This window comes from Asterias amurensis, chromosome 16, assembly GCF_032118995.1.
Source record: "Asterias amurensis chromosome 16, ASM3211899v1".
NCBI lineage: Eukaryota > Metazoa > Echinodermata > Asteroidea > Forcipulatida > Asteriidae > Asterias > Asterias amurensis.
The window spans coordinates 4926876-4943834 of record NC_092663.1 but is presented as its reverse complement, the minus strand read 5'-3'; the positions used below and the strand labels follow the sequence as shown (position 1 = coordinate 4943834).

The 16959-nt window shown below is 37.1% G+C and overlaps 1 protein-coding gene across 2 annotated transcripts in view; it reads left to right on the top strand.

Annotated features, from left to right (window-relative positions):
• Window positions 1-16959, top strand: part of LOC139948997 (uncharacterized) — a 121337-nt gene that overhangs the window by 34050 nt on the left and 70328 nt on the right. Inside the window, exon 1 of one of the 2 annotated variants that reach the window (XM_071947385.1) lies at window positions 13555-13681. The exons of the other annotated variant lie outside the window; for it this stretch is intronic. The gene's annotated coding sequence lies outside the window, so the exon portion shown is untranslated. Of the gene's footprint in view, window positions 1-13554; window positions 13682-16959 lie in introns of those variants that run through there. 2 annotated transcript variants of the gene reach the window in all.

The window sequence follows — 16959 nt, the reverse complement described above, 5'->3', positions numbered from 1 at the left end:
TCTGACACCGGCTCACTATATGCTCAAGTTAAACTTTCCTTGCAAAACTCATACATAGTCTTGCAAAACATAAAACAAAACATAATTAACCGAATAATATCATTTGTTGTTGTCTTCTCAATAAACTAACTGTTACCTTGTCCAAAAGTGTTTTCATGAAGGATTTATTCTATATAGAACCAGTGACCTTTTCTGCGAAATGTCGCATCTATAGATAGTCATGATACTGACCAACTGTAGAATTATCCGTCTGTGAGTTTCTCATTTCAATCGAGTATTTGTAATCCAAGAGACGATTAGAAAAACGTGCAACCTGTTTCTCGAACTCTGAGTTTTGCAAAGGAAATAATCTAGCTGTGTTCTAAATTATAGCATGGTTTTAGTGTTCAACGGAGAACAACCCAGTCTCTTTGCAATTCTCTTTGTTGCAATTTTAAATGGTTTGTTTCATATGTTTGTTTGCTTTGGGTGTTTTGTTGCTGGTTTTCTCATAAGAAAGGTCAAAGAGAAGAAGTGCGGTTGTAGGCAGAGCATTTGGTATCCGAACGGTTAAGGACACTGGGTTGAAGCTAAATAATAAAAATAGAATACTCAGGATTTCCCGGTGGTTTCTTTCCCTGCCAACCTCAAACCAAAGCCTTGCATGCTGATAATCAGGGCCAACCAGATTGCAAGGGTTTCCCTTGCGCTTATCGTGCCTTCTGATATGTTAGCAAACAATAACAGTCAATTATGTTTTTCAAGAACACGAATCCCATGACCAGGGTGCGATTCCATATTCTGATGACATCATCACAATCGATATAATATGAACTAGGGAACTCTGCCACGAGACTCCGAGTCGGTGGGAATTATAAGAATGATTATAACCATATTGCATCTTGTAAGAGTTTCTTTTTTATATCACGGCCCGTGTCGTTTACTTGTAGGGCGCCACCTGTTGAATGTAAACTGCAAATGAAGTCATTCCGCCGTAATATTTCGCAACATAAATAAGAGTTGTGTCGACAATGGAAATAGTTTTTATAATCCATTTCAATACCATACAAGCTAAAAGTTTGTCTGTATCCCCAATCCATAGCATTCAGGAAATAGGTGCACGGTATAACTACGTTAATGAAGTAATGAACAAAAATTAACAAAAAAAAAGTATGTTATCAATGAATAGCAATAACTATGTGTGTGTGAATTAATTAAGGTAATAAAACAATAACATAAAATAGCGGCACTCGGAAATTGCTGAAAATTACATTTAAACAAAAAATCACGAAAAAACGCATTGCTAACGAAACAAATCAAATAGCATCAAATGTTTCTACCTGTTTATTGTGTTTTCCTTTTTCCCCCAAATTAAATCAATTTGGCCCAATACAATACAACGAACGCTTTAGTTTCAAAGAAACAAAGCGAAAATATTATAGCTAACAAAAAAACATCTACATCTAACAGTATTCCAACGAAAATCAAATTAACAAAAAACTAGAAGTAGATTAATTTGTTTACTTGTCTGGGAGATGCAGTCTGAGTGATTTTATCTCCTGAGCTCAAAACAACTTAACAACCTTGCTCAGAGCACACGCACGTTTTCAAATGTAGTGACTTATATTTATTAACCGCTCGGAAATGTCAAAGCAATTACGTGTGCCAGTAAATTGTCAAACCTCTTCACCATTAAATAAAAGAAACCCTACCAGAAGTTTGCCTACGCCTTCCTTTTCTAGCAGAGGTTAAAAGCTGTTGTCAACAATACAAGCTTCTCCTTCGATTAAGGCCGCTTGGCAATAATATTGTCAATGACCATTATTCTCTTATGCACACAATAACAAACTTATACAATGTTGGGTTCAATTGATTATCGAATATGCAAGATAATAAAAAAGTACAAAAAAAACTTGTTGTATTACTTAAAAAAAAAAAACCGTTTTAATGAGCACTGGAGAGCTGCTGATTGTATACAACATTGTGGGAAACGGCTCCCTCTGAAGGAACATTATTTTACAAAGGAGGTTTGATCTCTCATTCAAATATTAACATTCTTCAGGCCCTTTGGAGCATCTTAAAACACACAAATTTGTAAAACAATGGCGTTTTTTTCTTTCATTATTCTTTTACATTTTTCGACGACCAATTGAGTCAAATGTTAACAGATTTGTTTTGGTATGATGCAATATGCTTTAAACACCTAATAAAACTGCAAATCTCCTTACGGTAGCTTCGACTTCTAGTACCTGTGCACATGCATGCATCTTCTCCATTAAAGAGGTCCTAATTTATGACTGGACATGTTTTACATCAGCCGTGTTGAAATTGAAACTGCGTTACGGGTAAACAGTATTTGATGGGCTGGATATCGAAACAGCGTGAGGGGTAAACAGTGTTTATGTTGCGGTGCCAAACTTGTTTACCACTTTACAGACGAGTAGGACATCACCATTCTATGCTTAACTGTCGGGAAAGCAATAACCACTTTCAGCACTTAAGCAAGTCAGTAAACAAATCGTGACGTCATCAGTACATAGCGTCATCGACCGCCATTTGTAATGATAAACAATGGACAAAAGCACGCATGTACACGCCGTGCACAACTCTCAGCCAATGACTGCCTTTTACTCGTGCACGTTTTTATCGAAGATGGTGGTCAATGACGTCACGTGAAATCCATCTATAGACATCGTAGCTTTAATGGTGTCTCCGAAACCATTCGTTCAAAATAAACAAGTCATTATGGCGTGTCACATCATAGCGATTAAGAGCACTGGATCCAAGCTCCGGTGTTTCGTGTCAGCAGAGTGGGGGTTCGAGTTCTAGTCGTGACACTTGTGTTATTTAAAAGCATAAAACTTACCATTATTGCTCTATACAAGTTGGGAGGTAGTTCTTTCTGCTCTATCGGTCAAGCTTCAGATGAATGATACCCAAGCCTACTACATTCGTATGGACTGTAAAGGGGGTTGCCCTGTTTCACCCCCGGAGTATGTGGCAATGGATCGTGTACATATAGTTGATGGTAGCCCATACCCTATAGTGTCTTTCATGCCTTGTGTGTTTGGCGACTTGCACAAAAGAAAACAAAAGATGTCTATATATTTTTAGCCTTATAGAACCACCAAAATGTCATTTCGATCTTTGCCTTCAATCACATTCATTTGGCGGAACGCTGCAATACAAACTGTCAAATGAGATGGTTTCGTGTTATCCAGTCCTTCATTTGCTTGTCTACATTCTAAATTGCGTCTTTATTAATTTGACGGCGGGTGTTTCAAGTCGTCTCCGGTTCTCGCACTCAAAAATCTACGGACTTTTATTAAAATCGGAATGAGTGACGCCGTGTTCTTGACCTATCTAAATCACCCCTAGTTGCAGTACCCGCTGCTAAAACATGTGAATCGAACTGCCTCTAGCAACCGGGCAATCTCGGTAGTCGACTTGGTTTGCCACTGCTCTGGAATCGCAAGGGTCGTGGGTTCGAATACCACCGAATATGCCTGTGATTTATTTTCACAGGACTCGGGAAAGTACTGAGTATACAGTGCTATAACACATCGGTGGGGTTGGGTATTTTAAAACTACCCTAGTCAAGTTGAACCGAAAATGGTTCAGGAGTAGCAGCTATAGTGGGGTTCTGAACAAATATCCATTTGGGTTGAACGCTGATAATCTACTAATAAACACAACACTTGCATGCCCTTTTTTAAATATCAATTTTACGCCAATCCTCCAGAGAAATTCTGCAAATGTGGCTAAATATAGCAAATTAATAGTCCACAAGTAATTGTATTGAATTGTTTTCTATCAAGAGGAAGACATTATAATCGGCTGATCGGGCTGAATTGTTTTTTTTTTTGCGTTTTGACATCTCAGTAATGGCGACCTAAAAGAGGGTCTTTAATCGCCATGCCGGTTTTTTACAAGACAACAATCAGTCAAGTAATGAAGCGGTTTGTTTCAGCGAATGTGTGGTAAGCTGAAATGGTGTAGTGCTGGGTGACTTAGAAATGTTTAAATCTAGGCCCGCAGTTTATAGTTCAGTCTTTGACATTATTTTGACAAATGTTTAATTGAGAATAACTGAATTAGCTGTAGCAAATTGCTACCATCCAAAATGACCTATATGCATTAATGCAAAAACTGTGCTGTGGTCAAAACGTCGGTTACCGCTCGATAGTCCGAAGGTTCGATGGTCCGAAGGTTCAATAGTTCGAAGGTCCGTTAGTCCGAAGGTTCGTTAGTCCGAAGGTTCAATAGTTCGAAGGTCCGACAGTCCGAAGGTTCGATAGTCCGAATGGCCTGTTAGTCCGAAAATAGGATAAGGTTAAATATTCCGAAGGTTCGGTAGTCCGAATTGACAATCAGGTTCGATAGTCCGAATTGACAATAAGGTTCGATAGTCCGAATCGACAATAAGGTTCGACAGTCCGAATTGACAATAAGGTTCGACAGTCCGAATTGACAATATGGTTCGATAGTCCGAATCGACAATAAGGTTCATTATTCCGAATCGACAATAAGGTTCGATAGTCCGAATCGACAATACACACGCGCCATTGCCTGTGTAGAATTTATTTTGTTTCGCCATGGACGCGGTAACGATTTCACGTTCGAAAGCCGACGCGCAAAAAATGCACACGGGAGATAGGCTTTGGACGCGCTAAATGTCACGTGCCGACGGCAACAAGTCACGTGATCACGGCAACGCCCAGAAAGTGAACAGGGGAGATAGGCCAATGGCGGACCCATGCCAGAACCCGTGTATGTACGCGCGGCCGATCTAGTTATTTCAGTTATTTTAATTTATATCTATGAACAAAACGAACTTCTTATTTAAATTTCCCTACGGTGTGCGTCTTTCGAACCTTAATCGAACCTTATTATCGATTCGGACTATCGAACCTTATTGTAAATTCTGACTATCGAACCTGTTTGTCAATTCGGACTATCGAACCTTATCGTCGATTCGGACTACCGAACCTTATCGTCGATTCGGACTATCGAACCTTATCGTCGATTCGGAATAATGAACCTTCGGACTGTTGAACCTCGTTTTTGTTTCGGACTATCGAACCTTCGGACCAATTAACCTTTTTTAAATTCGGACTACCGAACCTTCGGACCAGTAAACCTTCGGATCGATGAACCTTCGGACTAACAAACCTTCGGACTATCGCATCATATGTTCGGATTAACGAACCCTATTACATTTTCGGACTAATGAACCCCCTCTTATGGAAAATTTCCGCGTTCGGACTAACAAACCTTCGGACTATCGCATCATATGTTCGGATTAAGGAACCCTATTACTTTTTCGGACTAATGAACCCCCTCTTATGGAAAATTTGCGCGTTCGGACTATCGAACCTTCGGACTATTGCACCTTCGGACTAACGGACCTTCGGACTATCGGGCGGACCCCAAAACGTCAGGCCATTAGCTATTTTTCAATAATAATAATTCTTGGTTAACCCCATTGTTAATACGAGCCATTATCCTGCCGCACAGTAGCATGGTAACTCAACTCGTGTTCGCAGCATTAAGACTGAATACACATGTAGCTGTTACATGCTCCGTCAAAGTTTCTAATTATAATAACTTTAAATATCAACTACCACTGTTGTTTACAATGAATTGATATTCAAAATAATGGCGTCAGAAAAAGCCCTTTTTAAAATACAAGAGGTATCCCCATTTAGCGGTCGTTGACCATTGCATAAACTTTCCAAAATGACCACACGAATAGTACAAGCTACAAGCTGTGTGAGCTAAAAGCAGAATCTGAAGTGGTCACAGTGATTTTAAATCGACAGTTTGGAGGGTACGGACTCTGTTCTTGATAGGGTGTGAAGTGTCAGGGGTTGGTGGTAAAACGTTAAGGTACGTTGCACTGCTGGTCAGCCAGGAGTTAAGTACAGCGCCTATGCATCTATTAGTGTACACATCATTGTCAACCTCGTTCCCATGCGGCTTTGTTTACCACCATGCACAAATTAATTTCTCTTGAAGTAAAACATGTTTTGCTTATATATACAGCGTCTGATTTACCTTCTAAAGCAGAGCAACATGACGCACAAATGAATCACTTTCTAATCAAAAAGCATCATTTGCCGTTCAACATTGGCATTAACTCTGCACACAATAAATTGAGTCTGATTTTGATTGCTATGCAGAACTGCTATATGAAATCTTAGTTTTGCCCGATATATTAATTTTTGATCATTTGTTGCATATATCCCTCTTCGGATATCCTTTTTTATTAACCACATGTTTTTACTCGTAAAGACGCGTGCATCACAGAGTGTCCGTCCAGGGACATCACCGATCGTCAGAAGTGCAATATCTATTGATTTCTAACAGTCCTTGGGCCTTACTCAGCCACTACCGTCGTGTTTCGAGTCCATCATCTGCTCAGTCGAGCGGCACGAGGGAAGGCTACGTCCATCTGGACCTGTGCAGAGTAAAATAATAAAGATGGGTGATTGAAATTGGACGTGGGTGGTTTTTAGTTGATTAGATTTTTTTGTTTATTTTGATTTTGTTTTGGAAGCTAGGTCACCCATGTGATATTTATAAAATTCATGTTGGCTTGGTTTTCTGTCTTGCTGGTAAGTGGTGAATTTGGTCAAACACAATATTTTTTTACAAAAATCATAATAATATAATCGGTTTTTATACCGCACTTAGCACACCCTTTTGTATCAATGCTAAGCTTCAGTTTTACTAGACAATGGTTTATGCCTATGGACGTCCATTATCAATTCATTGCATAAATTTAGTGAGACCAAATCGACTTTGTAGACAAGTGTATGCGTATCTCTTGGATATACACATGGTCTACCGTTAATGGAATTTTAGGACGATACTGTCGTATGAAATTAAGTTCAATTAAATTCACTCCATTCTTTGTCCACGTCAAAGCTGATGCCATTTGCATCAACCGACCCCAACACATGAATAAAACCACAATTAAGTATTCACTGTACAATTATATGTAATTAATTCCATTGGTTTGCATATTATTGAAAACTGGAATAGATTCAATGTTTATAAATAAAAGTGCAAGTCTTAGACCATAGTGGGTTCAGGGCCCAATTTCATGGCTCTGCTTTATTTACCGTAAGCACAGAATCGGCGCTTACGGAGGCAGGGAATTATGTGCTTACGGCAAGCGTATTTCACGGGTTAGCTGCGAATGTTGGCTTGTGCGCGTGCGTACTCCACGTTACTAGGCATTCTACGCTTACAAGGCTAGCGCAGAATTTCGGCGCTAGCATGTCAAGCGGGGAATCGTGATCGTAAGCACAGAATTCGGCGGTAAGCAGAGCTATGAAATTGGGCCCGGGTGGCTTGTTTTGAAAATGCTCGCTATGATCTTCTTCCGCTCAAAAAGGTAAACAAATCGACCCCAATTGATACTATCTAATATTAAATGCGTATAGTTATACCATTGTATAACAACAATGTGCTTCTGTTTTTGAATAGGTTTTTTTCCTGACAGTCTTAATTAGTAAAAACACGTATAAGAATATTTGTGTGATTTATACAGACTTGAATAGTCTTTGATGGTGAAACCTAGCTGTTATTGTTAAAGTCAATAATGTATACGTATACTGTTTTGAACACGCGGGATTGGTAAATATACCAAGCCAATTATTACATTTTTTTCCAGAATTTCTTTTCTCCTTAAATGAAGAGAAAGAGCCTTTGCTTATCTGGTTGATTCAATAAAAGTTTACATGCCAAAAATATATTAAATGAATACACACAAATTGTTTCAATATTCTGCTGCCTCACACTGCCCCAGATAACGGAACAAAAACAAACTGGCCACCAATCCACCCCAGCCACATTCTACAAAGTTTGGTGTGAAATTGACCGTTGCTCTGGAACTTTTGTATAAAATGTTACCTCAATCTGTTTGCTGGGGAATTATTACAAAACGGCAAAACTGCAGCATGCAAATTTAAATATTGAGAAACTTTCATTACAGAATGACAGAAAGATGTCGTGCAAGTCTGTGCTCTGAAACTGGAGTGACTATTAAATAAGACATGTTTTATCATTTTCGAGTAGTGCAGCTTGCGGCCCAAAATGTATCCCCGCCCCCGCCTTCCAATTACCACTAGTAGCCCGAGTCTTCAGCCAGGGACGTAAGTTCATTTTTCGGGTTGATTTTTGCTATCGACGCTCTCCAACGTAATGGTCCGGGCACTAACTCGTATCGATTGTAGACTCGCCCCCAGGCGGTTCTGGGAGTAGTGCATCCAACAGCCGTACAGTTGGTGGTTTTTTGGTGTGCACAGGAGTTGAAAATCAACATGTTGATTGTTTAGTAGGTGTGCTGGGAATTTTTAACGAGTAGAGTGGGGGTGGGGAAGACAAGAGACGACACTGCTTGACTGGGTAGAAGAAATGCAACGAAGAGGGAACATCATACTTATGCGAAACTTTTATTTCTGATGATGTTAAGTCAAGGTGGGAATTTTTACTTTAAATTTGCAAAACCGCTTCGTCGAAGGGAAAATTTGTGGATTTATACGTGGTGTTTTGGTGATGTTTTTCATGTGATAAAACAGCAGTCCCATCCTCTGCAAAAAACACACACAAACAAACGAAATTTATAAAATAGTTATAAGTCTCGCTAACTTTGATATCTACATCCACTTAGAGCCATGGAATCGATTCTTTGCAACCGAACAAACACTTTGTTAAAAATCGATTCATATATCGGTACATAAGGGCCAATGGGAACAGGGCGTTGCATACTCAAATTGGTATCGATTACCGAGGCAGGCTACTGAAATGCTATGGTCGATGGAAAATATACCGCTGCAATTAGAGTGGGAATGTGAGACACTTTTGTAATAATATTTAAGTTTTCCCCTAGAAAAAAACATGTTACTTTAGACTGGTCACTTGTCGTCTTTAGCCCTATAATATTTATTATATATTAGTTCAAACAAAGGGAATATTTAGCCATGTGAAATTGAAAAAATAGGGAATGGCAAACCTCGAGATGTTCTAATCTTAACTACCCGCTTGTGCATGAAAGCAACTTAAACGCTTTTTCCAGTTACTCATATTGAAGACACTAAGGGAACCATTGCAATAATTTTTCCTTAACACTCTAGCACAGCCATTAAAGTTGTACGAGTCAGCAGTTTTGCAAACTGGAATCCCATTCCAATACGATTATTTTTATTTTTTTATTTTAGTTAATTTTTGATTCTTCTTTGTTCATGATTTATGTTTTTATTGTTTATTTATTATATATTATATATATGTTTTTAATATTAAGTTATTATTTTTGTTGTGTTATAAATTGTCTTGCTGGTAAGAGTTTTATACGCAGTATACCTTATTAATTATTTTGAAGATGGGTGCCAATGGACTATTTTGATTCCAAAACGCGTGCTTGCTATCTTCCTACCAGATTCCCCATTAGCCCATCATTGATAATGTATTATTATAATAACGTTCCATATATTTTGAGAACCTCTTATTTAAAGCCATTGGACCCTTTCGGTTCAGAAAAAAAAAAGTTCACAGATTTACAAATAACTTACAGGGTTTACAGAAGGTAATGGTGAAAGACTTCACTTGAAATATTAGTTCATGAAATGCTTTACTTTTTGAGAAAACAGCAAAACAATATAAATTCTCGTTAACGAGAATTACGGATTTATTTTTAACACATGTCATGACACGGCGAAACGCGCGGAAACAAGGGTGGGGTTTTCCGTTGTTTTCTCCCGACTCCGATGACCGATTGAGCCTAAATTTTCACAGGTTTGTTATTTGATATAGAAGTTGTGGTACACAAAGTGTGGGCCTCGGACAACACTGTTTACCGAAAGGGTCCAAATGGCTGACCCTTTCGGTTCAGAAAAAAAAAAAAGTTCACAGATTTACAAATAACTAACAGGGTTTACAGAAGGCAATGGTGAAAGACTTCTCTTGAAATATTATTCCATGAAATGCTGTTTACCGAAAGGGTCCAATGGCTTTAAGTTCCTGGGAAGAGCATAAACCTATATTTTCCCTCATGCGTGTGTAAGGCTGTTACTAAATCTCAGCTTTGTTTTATTCAAGCCCCTTCTAAGGTTGCAAATTTACCAACCTACAAATCGTCTACTATGTGCTGTTCCATGTTGCTGTTTGACGCCATAAATATTTGATTTATTTGTTTCTTATTATGTTTAAATGTTTTCTATTATGTTTAAATTTACTGATTACATTATAATAAAAACAGTCGTGATACGGGTGTTTTATGGTGATCATACGACCAGCATGTGATGATTGATAAATCATAAAATCATGACAGATATATCTTATCTTAAATGTCTATTTAAACCTCGACGTTCGCGAAGTCCATTTCAAGGAATTATGATGATTTCCTCAGGGTGATGGGATTTCAATATCCAGCCCTTTATCACCCTAAATATCTCCCTGAGTCACATTCATAAGAATTCAAAATGAAATGCCATTAAGATTTTTTTGAGCGCCTCCATTTCCCGAAGCCGGCACATCAGTCGTCGACGCTCGACGATTTCTCAATCTTAAAAAAAACCTTCTTACCTCGAAGAGATTTCATGCTTCGTCGACCTCTCATACCTTTGCGAACAAAATCGACTCGTATTAACCATTAAAGATAATGGATATATTTAATAGTTTTGTGAATTGTAAAACAAGCTATTTATGCCGTAAAATGTCTTATTGCTATTTCGATGATAGTATATGGTACATCACACTGTTTCCACTAATAGTGGCCATAAAACACGAGGAGAAAAACCCCCGTATAATACAAATAATATTAGTACACTATTAATACTGTTACAATAAATACATATTGTCGATGTAAATTGGTCTATCCAAGTAAAGAACTCACTTTGCACATGCCGATTTTAGGTTTTGTTTCTGGAAAGTACAGACAGACAACATTATCGAACTGTCTATAAGAATGTTTTATGGTTGTCATGTTTCGCTTAATTATCTGAAACAACGTTCATGTCCTTCACTGTAACTTAAAGTGTTATGTGCAAATACAGCACTAGCTTTGCTATACAACTTCTTCTTATATCTCATTAAGATGATGGGATGTTTTTGTGGCGTGTATACATTTCTGTCATGAAAAATTCATAATGTTGTGGTTTTCTGTAACTTTGTTTGGAATAACTGCAATGAATGGCGCTGTATAACTGGTATAGAATGGGAACGATATTAAAAAATATTACTATTGATAAAAAAGAAAAATATAAATAAAATAAAAATAAATTAAAATTACATTATAGATTCAAAACTAGTTCATGGGGAAAATTTCCCGCTCGACCGAAACGATGTTAATGAAATAGCTACATGTTTATTGTTGAATTAAACTTAATCTTTTAACCAGAACTTAATCCATTAGGAATTCATTATTGATTGAGACCTTCCCCTTAATGGCTTCAAATTTTCCCTGTCAATTTGTTTTATTTAATTGTTAGGTAAATTAAATTTCCTTGAGAGCTTTTTGATAAATACTATGCAACTGTTTGCAGAGACCGCATTATGGATCTAAATTGATATAACTTTTGTTCAGCAACATTGATGGCTTGAGCCGTTGCTATAGAAATACAAATAGCTCTGTGTTGCCATGACTTTGGGGATATTCTTTATTATGTATACTTTAAATCAAAATGTTTCCTTCAACACATGCAACCGTATACAAATATACTTTTGTATAAGATATGCACCTTAACACAATTAGTAACACATGGATCTAATATGTGTTTAGTTTGAGTGTACATCGAACCATAACCATAAGTATTAAACTGTTAATGGTTTTTCATATCTTGCACACAAATTTATAATTTACTTGGAATAACTCATCGGCCACTGTTGATGCATCGATAGAGAATGTTGTCTTCACCCATAGTGGTAGGCACACCCACTCAATCTATAAACACATCCTGAAACGGTATACCCCAATGAGAGTATGAAATTAATAAACACTATAATGACAGATCTACAAAATTAATTCCAGCCTACATTATTAATAAAGCCATTTATTATGTTATAATAGTCACTTAACCCAATTCGATATAAAAACTGGTATGAGGGGAAAATGTGTCCAAGTCTTTGTCTGTCACGCAGAAATTTGCAACATCATTATACTTTCTCCGTGCATGTTGGCTAGCATGTTAATTACATCATTTGGATTTCTATTGTTGAAACATGTGGCATCCATTTTGTCATATAACACTCATTGTTATTTGTTTCAATTGTATGTTAAATTACCATTGTCAACATAGAAAATAAACGCGCATTACATTGAAACGAATTAAATAACAATGTATGCAATAGATATACACATTGCTAGATCTCCGGAGCACCGCGTTGCCTCAACTCCCAACCGAAACTCGATAGTATGGTGCTCAACCTAAACCTTGTTCCCAAGCAAGATATTCCTGGAAATTAAATCAACGGGGGGAGTTTCGCTTGTTGTGTTTCCACGCCTGTCTAAAGTGTCCAATAGATGACCCATGAGGGGAAAGCATGACCACAAATTCAATTCGTTTGTATATTTTACAAGATTTACCGGCTAATGATAGCAGATGATTAAAGTTCATTTACGTATCAAGTTGGGTACCTTTAGTTGAATCACTCATTTTTGACACGCAGAATTTCTGCGTGTTCAAAATGAGTGATTCAACTCAACAAAACAGTGAACGTTTTCTGCGTTAAATTGTCTAACAAATGACTCATAATTTCCACATGTTTTTTTCTAAAATTTTTTTTAGACACTTGCGACAAATTATGAATCAACTTATCATGAAGTGTTGAACGGTCAATTCTTGTGATTTTATTTTGCTTAAATATGCGTTAATATTTGCAAATCTCCGGCTGGAATGCAACTCCCCAAATGGAATGACCTCAATTGTTTTGTTTAATTACAAACAATCAAGCTTACTACACCCTATTGAAAATAAATATCTGAAAATGTTAATGTTCTTCTCAACGTTTGAAGATCAAAATCACTGAATGGATTTGTTCAAAAGAGTGAATACCGATTATCTGTAACTTCAACGGTTATTTTTATTACTTATTTTTGGGGCAAGATGTTTTCAAGGGGGGGGGGGCAATAACCCCCACCTGTACACGCACCTGTTGAACACACCTAATGTAATTGAAACATTATTGTGAATATTTTCTGTAATAATGTAATAACTATACAAATTATGTAGTGACTGAATCAGCTGAGTTTGTCCCACAATCATTCCTTCAAAATATTACTGGAGGCCCTCCCCGGGTTAATTTAGTTTATACTTTGTCTATATACAAAGAGTGAAGCCACCACATCACTGTATTTCGATTTGCATAAATTTCCACCGTGCCCACACTCTGATGACAGTAGTACAGTAGTAGAAAAAGCACGGCAAATGCATCGTGACACGTTATCCAAGCCGGGCACATCGTTTGGTGATTCATTATTGAAGATACACGCTGAGAGCAAAGGGTTGGAGATACGCTGCCGTCAGAGGAGTGCTTTGCATCTCGCTATCTCTTCAGACACCCCAAGCGACAGCCAAACCGCGCTGTACAGAAACGCTAGGCGTTATTAGAACCGTACCCCCTTCTCACGAGACTTGTTCCACATTGACACTTGTTGGTGCCGAAGTTTTAATTTCGTCAGGAATTTACTAAATATCAGGTAAGATTGTAAGTTTCCGTAGTAATGTTTGCGCTGTGTTTAGTGATGCTGGTCATGTGTTACGTTGTCATACTTTTTGTCAAAAAAATAAAAAATCGTAAACTTTTCATATTTATTTCTCGGACTAAAAAATCATGTTAATAAATCAATCAATTAATCAAACAATCAGCAATCATTTATATGGCGCCAAAATCAACATAACTTGTTTGAAGCTGCTAGTGACAGTAGCATGGAATTATCTGACATACAATTGGTGAACAATGTAACATTATTTTTAGCAGTTTCTTGAAAATTTAAAATAGTCTGAGTATCCTTGATGTGGTTATGAAGAGTGTTCCAAAATGTTGTAATGTTTGAGCGGGATCTACTTGTTGATTATGTTAACGAATAATCGGAAGACATTAGTGACGGAAAGTTTTATTATTATTAAAACACCCCCGTGTGGAAATTTTATGTCATGATTGAAGATGTGAGTGTTCTTTGTTAGACTGGAGCGCAAATAAAATTTTGCACAATATTCCTCAAACCATTAGTTACATGAACGTTTATTAAATTGCCTATAGTAAATATGATTTGTTAAAGGCAGTGGACACTATTGGTAATTGTCAAAGACTAGCCTTCACAGTTGGTGTATCTCAACATATGCATAAAATAACAAACCTGTGAAAATTTGAGCTCAATCGGTCCTCGAAATTGCGAGATAACAATAAAAGAAAAAATACACTTGTCACACGAAGTTGTGTGCGTTTAGATGGTTGATTTCGATACCTCAAGTTCTAAACTTGAGGTCTCGAAATCAAATTCGTGGAAAATTATTTCTTTCTCGAAAACTATGGCACTTCAGAGGGAGCCATTTCTCATAATGTTTTATACCATCAACCTCTCCCCATTACTCGTCACCAAGAAAGGTTTTACGCTAATAATTATTTTGAGTAATTACCAATAGTGTCCACTGCCTTTAAAGGAACAAAACGAAATCAGTAAACAAATATATTTATATTTATGTCTGAACTGTCATTATTTGATGAGAAATAAATACAACTAATTTCCAGTTTGGCGTTCATCGCTTTAGTAAACAGGTTTGTCGGTTTATGAATGGTGGATAAAATGAAGTTATTACACTGCCAGCAAATCTTTAGTTGGAAAAAAACAATGATGTTGAGTTCCTCCAAAGGCTCTTTGCATGATATAAACAACAGGTGGCCTACATTCATGTATAGGTGTCTGTTACAGTACATGCTGTAAGCAAACACCTTTGCCAAAATCGTTAGGTCGTTGATGCGAGAGGAGGAAACATGATGAAGAGATGAAGATGTTACAGATATGTAAGCACGTCTTGAGATGTCCTGGAAAATCTCGAACTTATACTCTGTGATAATGCAAAATCGATACCCCACATTGCACGCGAAAATGACAGTCCAGGTGCAAATGCTACCATTTTGACACATCAAGGACAATGCTGTAGTTCACCATACGATATTAGAATGATATGAGATACACTGGACAGATTTAGTTAGTTGTCGAAGAACAGTATTCCCACTTGGTGTACCCTGACACATCTGCACAACATAACAAATCTGTACAAAAATGACTCAATCGGTCATCGAAGTTGCAAACGAAAACTGAACGAAAAATACCCTTTGTGCAAAATATTTCTGTGCTCTCAGTTAAATAAGGCTTCAGGCCTGAAGTATCTTAATAATTTGAGTGAGAAATTACTTTTGTTAAAAAAAAAACAACCAAAAACAAAAACACGTTACATAAGATTGAGCGGTTGATCACTGTGGTTTATACTATCAAAATCTCTCCATAGCTCCATACTAAGTAAGTTTTTATGCTAAAAATCATTTTGATTTTCCACCAGAAGTTGTTATGCAGTGCCTTTAAAGCCATTGGACACTTTCGGTATAGAAAAACAAAAGTTCACAGATTTATAAATAATTTACAGGGTTTAAAAAGCTAATGGTGAAAGACTTCTCTTGAAATATTATTCCATGAAATGCTTTACTTTTTGAGAAAACATTAAAACAATATCAATTCACGATAGCGAGAATTACGGATTTATTTTAAACGCATGTCATGACACGGCGCAACGTGCAGAAACAAGAGTGGGTTTTCCCGTTATTTTCTCCCGACTCCGATGACCGATTGAGCCTAAATTTTCACAGGTTTGTTATTTTTATACATAAGTTGCGATACACGAAGTGTGGGACTTAGACAATACTGTTTACCGAAAGTGTCCAATGGCTTTAAGTTTTGTCATGTTGTGTTTGCAATGTTAATTTACATTTGTGTAAAAACCTCTCCAGACGAAGATGTTTTATGCTCGAGACTCTCGAGTGTTTTGTGTGAACACAATGATTCCAACGCTCCGTGGTGCATTGATACGCCACCTTTTCCCGCACCCACACTTCATGTAAAGGACAATAAGCGAAACAGGAAGAGCACTGAATGACTGTTGACGTTAACAATCGGTAATAATAAAACGACAAGTAAACGTACATATACATTATTGCTTTTCTAAAAGATTGAAAACAGTTTCTTAAACAATTATCAAAACAACTCACTGAACACACATCGTGGACATTTTAATTATTAAGTAACAGCCAAATGTAAACATAATGAATAATAATATGATGTCTGTTGTAAAGTGAGTATAAATGGGAGATGGCATTTGCTTTCGATTCAAACCAGACTTACGTCAGAGATCATACAAAACGTGCTTTTATAGCAAAACGAGAAGCAAAGGATTAAGTGGAATTACAGGGGAGTGGTTTCGGTTGCAGCAGTTGAAATAAACAACGGTTACCGTGTATTATTTTGTATAGTCTTAACGTACTTTACCATTCAGCTAACAGGAATTTCAGGAGCTGGGAATGGATTTGATAACCAGCGAGCTTTGAGGTTTAAAAGTAGCATTTTAACTTGGTATATTCCAAACCCTGCATACAACAACACATTTGTTTAAAAAAAAAGAATTTGACTCAATTGGTCACCGTAGTTACACAAGAACAATGGCTGATGCCGAATAAAAAGCTTTAGGCCTGAAGTATTTAATATTTGAGTGATAAATACCTCCTTCTCCAAAATTATGGTACACTTCTTAGGAAGCCGTTTCTCACAATAAAAAGGCTCTCAATTGCTCGTTACCAAATAGTTTATGCTAACAATTATCCTGATTAGTGTCCAGTGACTTTAATTATGCTGTTTACTCACAAGTATTCATAGCTGGTTTGAAAACCGTTTGCACATTGCACGTCTTATATCTTTGTTGAGAA